Below are 8,892 nucleotides of genomic sequence, written 5' to 3' on the forward strand. Positions count from 1 at the left end.
AAAAAAACTTAAATAACCCTTGTAGTTTCATATCTTATTACCAACCTACTCTCACTTTATTAATAAACCTAGTGAAGTATCATCAATTTAATATTTTGTTTTTCAAAAATGTTTATATTTTACCAAATCTTCCTACTCGCAAAATTCTTTTCCCTCACCAGAAAGGAGAAAAATGATTGATTATTCACCGTAAGACCACAATTAATAACACAACCATAATAAAATAAAACTCATGTTCAAGAGTTTATATTTTCCAAATTAAGAAAAAAACTAAATCCCATAGGGAAATCACTATAGATCCCTTAACAAAGTGCTGTTTATTGGCACAATGCTTTGTATTTTTTCAGTCCTTCGAACTTTTTTTTTTATTTCACTCATCAGACTTTTTTGTTTAATTTTATTCTTGTACATTGTTATTTTGGATTTGGGTCTCCAAAATTATTTTGATTAGCTTGGTATGTGGTTCTCAAGGTCTCGAAAAAATATCATAATATTTGTTTGATACTTAATTTTTTTTTAAAAAAATCAATTTTATTACTTGAAAAAAATTGAAAATCAAGGTACCTAATATGACATCTAACACAAAGGTTTTATTGTACTATTCAAAACACATTTTTAAAATTGTTTGCCTTTAGAATTGTTTCCTTTTCTATTTTGGTTCCTTTGTTTTTTGTAATTCTTGTTTTGATCTAAAATTTTATTTTGTTAGTCTTCAATTCATCGGTTTGAGAGTGGAGAGAAAGAGTTGCCAAAAAATAATGAAGGAGAGAGAAAATTGATGGTTGAACATATTTTGACAATGAAATAAGTTATTTTTAGTGTCAATAACTTTTGTTTGATGAGAGAAATTCTAATGAAGTAGTAAAAAGTTTCAGATTAGATCTCGACTTTTCACGACTATTTCTAGACTGAGGTGTCTAGGCTTAATTGTTTTATATTTTTTTGCAAAAGCAAATCTCATATCAGGATAGAGGACCATCAAATACTTAAATCAATAAATTGTAAGAAGAAAAGAAGATGTAACAACGAGAAAAAGAACGAATGATAGTGTATATTGTTGTTATTGTTGTGTGTGACATTGTATTGTGACCTTATATGGACTTGTGTCTTGTTACAAATGACCTAAGGTATTTACTAATCTCGATCACATGAAATTACCTTGTAAAACATGGAGTTGCAGACACCATGTGGAGTAATGATGGAACAATACCTATACCATGTAACTAAAGCTGTGTAGACACTATACTTAAAGGGTTGATGCCACTACTATTAGTGAAAAAGATAAGCATCCATTAAGAAGACAGGTTAGCAAGAGATAATTATTAGTAAAAAAATATAGGCAGTATATTGACAATTCATGTATTTGTAAGAATACACGATTGTCATGTCAAAAGTCTCTCGTGGTCTCCGACCTTCAAGATGTAATACACTAGAGATAACAAAACACTTCAAAAACATCAGGAATATGAAAATAAAACAAAAGTAAAGTAAAATAAAATAAAACTATTATTTAGAATAAGTTTTTGATCTAATTATATTTTAACAAAAAAAGACATGTAAAATAAAGCAATTGAATAAAATCTAAAACAAAAAATTTCATGAATGGTTATACAAAACAACGCTTATTAATATTAGAAAAATATATTATAATCTTATTAAAAAAATTAATTAAAAATTGAATTATGCTTTATTAAATAATATCCCAAATATATTTTTAATTAATTTATTTAAATGAATTTTAATTAAAATTTTTCAAGACCTGATTTGAATTTAAAAGATATTTCATTAAGATGTTGTTTCACCATATTAATTTTTTTTATTGGATTTAAATTTAAATTAAAGAGGAGAAAAACTTCAAAGATTAAAAAATAGGCCTCGACCCAACTGCTAAGCCCATTCCTAGTAAGCCCATTAATCCCTCTCTATCTCTATTTATTTTATTTTACTTTTGTTATATTTTCATATACTTGAGTGTTTTACACCTTGGAGGTCGGAGACTTTTGAAGAGTAATAATTAAGATGATTTTCACCATCTCATGATGAGGCTAGAAGGATAAGATGTGTGAGTATCTGTGCATTATTCGAGGCTGCTCTCTTTAATGTGAGATCTCCTTCCTTTAGTTCCTCGGGATCGCCACTTTACATGTTTCATGCTCCTCCTTTATTTGTCTACAAGCACCCAGGCATATGCTTGGAAGGACCTTCCTTTATTTGTCTCTCGTGTTTTGCATCTTCAAGGATACGATAACCTCAATCTGAAATCAAATTCCAACTCGATCGCTGCAATGTTACTTTACAAGTTATATATCTTAACTACTTAGGTTGAGCCTTCACACCAGCATGCATGGCACCGACACCAACTATATATGATGTCATCAGGAAAGAAAGAAGGGACAATATTCATATCAAGAATCGAATCTGTAGATCGAGTATAAATCTGGGTTTGAGCTGTACTGCAAGTTAGGTTAGTTGAATAGATGAACTCTGCGTACACACACACACACACACACACACACACACTATATAATGGAGTTATTTATTCTTCATATGAACGTCACTGGGATTTGATCTGCAACTTGTTGAAGAATTAATGTGGGGTAACTTGTTTTACTCAATAATGCCCCCCCCCTCTCTCTCTCGAGTTCTGGAATGAGAAAGAAAGGTAAATTATTCAAGTGGGAAAAGAATTGTGGTGGTGTCCGATCGGGTCAATCTCGTGCTGCTGCTAGTGGGCGGCCCTCTTCTCCTCCCTCATGATTTCATAGCAATTACGCAATATTTCTTCGCAATGGAAAATCTCAAGTGGATAGTTACTGCCACTCGTGCAAAGATCTGATCAATCTGATGGGCGGCTCTGCCTGCTACAATTTTTGTCTCGGCTCCCCCCTTTTACCATGAAGCAACTCGTCTTCTTTCGGCTATGGGATAAGGATTATATATTGCACGTGCACATGAACACATATAACGACAAGGCAAAATAATTAAATTTTAAGGTTGTTTATATGTGTGATAGAGGCGGGACTAATGAAAAGAGAAGGGAGGCAATCTTAGGACTTTGAATTCGCCCATTTTTTTAGACATTTGCCACCGTATTTTTTGAAGCTTGCCCATTAGCCAAAGGAATATTTACTAAATAATACTTTTTTTAGAATAAAATTGTATATGAAATTATCATTTAAACAGTCTATTTGTGTTTTTCAATTTAGTTCTGATATATAATTTTGCTCAAGTATTACATATTAAAGTAATATTATTTGTATATATATGGAATCTTGTAATATTATTAGTCTGAGAGGCAAGTATAAATCCACCAAGAAGATTGAAATAAGCATAAATATGAGAAGCTGTGTATTGAAACTAAAAAGAAATTTGAATTGATGCTAATTTTAGCTTTTTTTGTGGTTAATGAACAGCGAGGAGGTCCTGTCCTACCGGTCCCAATTTGGTTAATGAAGACAACTTCTTTTATACAAGAAAAATGGTGGGAAAAAAAATCAATTAGGCATGCATTTATGAATTCAATACGCATGGTCATGATCCTTGGTGGGGAAAAAACTTAATTCGTTTAGATTTTTAAGCTTTCCATGATGAATCACATCTTCTTTAGCAGTGTCGGAAAGGGTCTTGATTGTAGCTAGGGTTGGGTGACCCATTGTTGAAATGGAAATCACAAAAAATGATGAAGCATACATGGTCCTTCGTTAGGATGATTTCTAAATTCTAAGCACAGAGGATTGAACGGTGGAGAGAGGTGGATGCTAGGCAGTAGGGCACCCTTTTAAAATCAAATTCATGATGGAAATTTCCACTGGACTAGTTCTGTGATTGAGGATTTGAGGGTCCAAATCAAGCAACAAGCACCCTCTTAATTACTTCATCTAGAATTTGCATGATCAATCTTGATTAACATGAGGTCCAACAATTTCAGTCTAAATGAAAAATTTCCTGCTACTCGGGAATAATTAGTGGCATGTTAATTATTAATTAACTCCTGGATTTATTTTAAAGAAAAAATAAATTAATCAGTATGCAAGTATTGATAGCTTTTTTTTTTCGTATGTTTTTTTCAAGGTAAGTATAAGAAGCAACTAATAGGATAATAATATAGTTATTTCTTGATTACCATGAAAGTTTTTCTATATTGATAGCTTAAAACCAGTACGCCAGTATTCAGTTCACTTTTGTGATCTTCTCTTCTATCAAACAATAGGAAGAAACACCACTAATGTGCTAAAAGCTAAAAAAGAAGAAGAGAAGCTCCTCTTGTTTTCTCGGCAGTATTTCTACTTGTGCTCTAGCGATACCTTGAAGGAAATTTACATGCATTTGGACAAATTTACTAATTATGTGCTAGCAAAAAAGGCTTGTGAAGCGTCAAATCTGATGTAGGGTGGAGGCTGGACTCCCACAAAGAACGTCTCGAGATTCCTTCTTACATGGGATGATGGTAGCTGGGAACTGTGGAGGGAACTTTTTCTTCGTTAGGTCATGTCAATTGTACATTAATTTAGTTGCGTTTCGGGTCTCTAAATTGGTCATTCCACATCTGAATGGAATCTACTCTTCCATTTTACTCTTATCACACCCATGATTGTAAAGGAATTTCTCAACCTTCTTTGAAATCAGAACCCTCGCTCACCGGATTTTCCATTTATTTCTCTTTCATTTACTCTTCTTCTATCACATAGTAATCACTTCAACTCTGTGTTTACTATAAACAAAAAACGAAAAGAAAGAGTGTTTGTTAATACACCTTCACTTGCAACTCGTATAATATACATGATTTTGAGAGTATTTCTTTAAAAGAAAAATAAGTGATCTTAGAAGTCTTGTATTGTTTGAAATGGACTAGCTAGTTTGGTTGGAAAAATCATTTGATTTTGTTCGTAGAGATTTGAATTAAATCTTGATGATGTTGTTGTGAAAACTTCATATTGTATTGAGACTTTTACATTTTAAGCTCAAAGTATCTAGGATCCAATGTATATTTTGTTCCTACACCTGTGTTGCAAAAACATTTCTAGAACCTCAAACCCATTAATATATAGAAAACTATAAAATAACAAGTACAGTTAATCACACAAGAGCACATAAATAATTTATATGGTTTGACAACCTAGACTTACTTCACGAATAGTACAATCATGACAATTCATTATGAGAAACTAGTAAATTATAAGGTGTCACATAAAATCACTCTCTTATCCAAGATTCTAAAGAAATTCAAAACACATATTTTTCTCTTTTTTTTAGCCACTAAAATAAAAAAAAGAAAACATTTATTGATCAGTCTTAACTTTAAAATATGATAAATTTAGGCTTTTATATATTGATTAAGTATATTAATATTTATTTTTTCACTTAGTATAACACCCTGTATTTTTCCAATGCAATTACACCTATTTCCTAAAATTTTATACATAAAAATTGGGGTATATATATGTATATATATAGAAGGAGGAAAGTCCCAACAACGTTTCAATAATCTTACAAATATACACAATTTATTACATCTTTTATTTAAAGTTCCATCTACGTTAACCATTTATAATTTATCAAGTTCCTTACTTCATGACATTCAAAATATTTAATTTTTCCAGATTTTAATTTTGATCTAGACATGCCTCCATTATTTGAACCCTTATTATTTATTCTAAACCTCACAATCAAGCTCTTTGTATGATCACTATTATGACTAATTGAAACTTGATTTTTAAAACTCCCAGAGTTTAAGGAAGCTTTGGCATCTGCTAAACTAAGATTATCATTTTTATACATCAAACTATCCATAAAATGATCATAAGATAAAGGTAATAAACACAATAAAATCAAAGCCTCGTCCTTATTTTCAACATTAGCTTTTCATAAATCTAAAATTACTTTATTAAATTAATCAAAATGGTCATTAATGGCATACCCTCTTTTATCCGGAGAGTATACAACTAATACTTCAGATACAATCAGTTCGTTAAGGATTTGGTTATATAAAAAGTTTTCAATTTTATCCACAATTTAGAAACTATAGTATCCTTAACAACCTCTCTTAAAACCTTATCAAACAAGTAAAGCTAAATAGCATAATGTACATGTTCAATAAGATCTTCCTCCTCCTCATCATCCATTCCTTTAAGCAAACTGTCTACACATTTAATGCCTTAAATAAACCTTGTTGAATTAATGAGGCATGCATTTTAATTAATACACTACAAATTGAATTTGTTCCTACCATTAAATTCCTTTACATTAAACTTCATCACCGATGTTACTTTTATCACCATTATGAAAGCCAAATGATAACTAGGCAAGCTTTGAAACCAATTTATTGCTGAAACAGTTCTAGAGTCTCAAACAAATCAGTAAGTAGAGAAATATTTAAAAACAAACACCATCAATCATTTAATAGCATAAAAGAAATTTACATGGTATGACAACTTAGGTATATTCCACAAGTAAGATGATCATAAAAATTCACTATAAGAAAAAAGGAAATTACAAGATGTCACATAAAATTGCTCTCTTATCTAAGATCTTAAAGTAACCCAAAACTCACATTTCTCTCTCTTTAGCCACCAAAGTGTAGAAAGTAAAGGCATTTACAAATTAGCCTTAACCCTAAAATATGACAACTTTAGGCTTTTATATATAGACTAAGTACATGAGTATTTATTTTTTTATTTGGGCTTATAATTTAAGACTAACTTAACAACGTGGAATTTCCTACAAGACAAGTCTCCTATTAGAATATAAGACTCTTCGATGCTCAAGTCACTAAATATATATATATATATATATATATATATATGGGAGAGTAAAGAACATGAGAAAGTGTATATATGAATGTTGTGTGTTCTATATTTTTGAACGATCATGTCTATTTATATTTACTTGGTGACCCAAACACTGCGGTCATGTCAACTTATCTTGTGAAAAGAGTGATGTTGCAAGTACCTCAAAAAGAGTGAAGTTACAAGTATCTTGTGGTGAGTGGAGTTGCAGGTACCTTGTTGTGAATTGTTGGTTGTTGTACCATTGTTAGAGAAGTTAGAGCTCACCATTTATTGGTGCTTTGCTATGTCATAGATAGAAGGGTTGGTGACAGACATATTCCTTTTAAGGTGATATGTGGGTAGGAAAAAACCATTAGCGAGAAAAGAGGTGTCTCTTCCCTGTATAGAAAATTTGGTGTGCACCCATGAATGGCGAACAACGCTGTTCTGACATCTCAAGATTAAAAAATACATTGAAATGCATGCTTGACAGGGGTACTGGGTTGATGTCCAAAAGTATGGCGAAAAACCTGTTTTTGGTTTGGGCATGGATCAAACACCTTGGTAAGGTTGTGTAGTCCTACTGAAGATGAGGCTATTCAGGCATGATACGAACCACTATGATTTGTTTTCTTTAAGGCACCATCAAATACTAATCCCATTTGAAATGAGAAAAGTCCAAAAAAGAGGAGTACAATCCAACACTAAAAAGAAGAAGAAGTTAAAGGCCTATCGTGATCGCCAAACAATTTTCCTTTATTCTTATCGCTCACCTTATCTGAACCTGAGATTTCCTAATAGAAATTCCAACTCTAGGATGCTCCCTGAAGAATATGAAGTTTCATTTGATTAAACGAGATTGTTTTCTACACTAGAGAGCTTCATTTTAGGTCTAGCTATATTAATTACTCATGTTTCTCTCCCCAACCCAACTATGTAGTGTTTAAATTTTATTTTGTGTGCTTAAATTTGTGACATCTCCTCGTGAAAAAGGAAATATAATTGGATAACTATCACACATGACCATTGAATTATACCATAAACTAATGGTCTTTTTGACTAAAATTAATCTTATAGTGAAATTTGATACCATATGAAAGGTATAATATATCTAGAACAAAAATATCATGAAGAAAGGTAATTAGGGAAAAATGAAAGAAAAGGGTAGATAATAGAAGCTCAACATCACACCCTATCATCAACCTTTTTTTTTTATGGTAGTATACACATAGCTTTATTGTACCTTTTTTCTTTTTAGCCCACAAATTCAGTTATTCATAATTCTTTTTTTATACTGTCAATCAAATCTCATCAACCAACTAGATAGATCACGCTTATTTTTTAAATCAATTCCCTTATGGTATGATCCTTTATTATTGTATTAATCAAATAAAATCTTCCTTGATATTTATTGTAGCTAGCTAGTTTCTCAAAGCTTCTCTTCTCTTATATAAAGTTTAGGAGCTACAAGGGAAATCATTGTGCAAATAAGCATCGTGCACCCACTAATAACATGCTATCTTTTTTTGCTTTTCAAAACTAATGTAGACGATTTAACAAACAAATATGTAAATAATAATAATAATAATAATAATAATAATAATAATATAATTAACAACCCCTACAAGTTAAAGGACATTAATATGCACTTTCCTCCTTTAATATTATAGGATATGTATAATTTATACTCTCTTTGATATCATACTAAAAATTTTGAAATTATATGTACATAAAATCACATGGCACACTGAATTACAATATAGAATTTGTCTAAATAAATTAAACCTTATACATTTGTAATTAGTTTAATTATGGAAACTAAAATACATGAGCCACTTACCTTCAAATTATAAGAAGGTATTTTGTCCAAAATTAATAATAGAGGAAATCTAACAATATACTTTTTTTTTCTCAACAATTATTCAATAATTTAAGAATATGTAGGTGCAATTTAGAAAACATAAATGATTATTCATATACTAAATTTAACAATCAACAATATTATAAATATCAATTGTATGCCTTCTAAAAAAAATCAATAAGTAAGAATATATTTAATGATTGAGAAAACACTTTAGAAATATTAATATATGCTACATGGGTATTATTATTGTTATCAGAAGTC

The sequence above is a fragment of the Populus nigra genome, chromosome 8, assembly GCF_951802175.1.
Source record: "Populus nigra chromosome 8, ddPopNigr1.1, whole genome shotgun sequence".
Classification (NCBI taxonomy): Eukaryota; Viridiplantae; Streptophyta; class Magnoliopsida; order Malpighiales; family Salicaceae; genus Populus; species Populus nigra.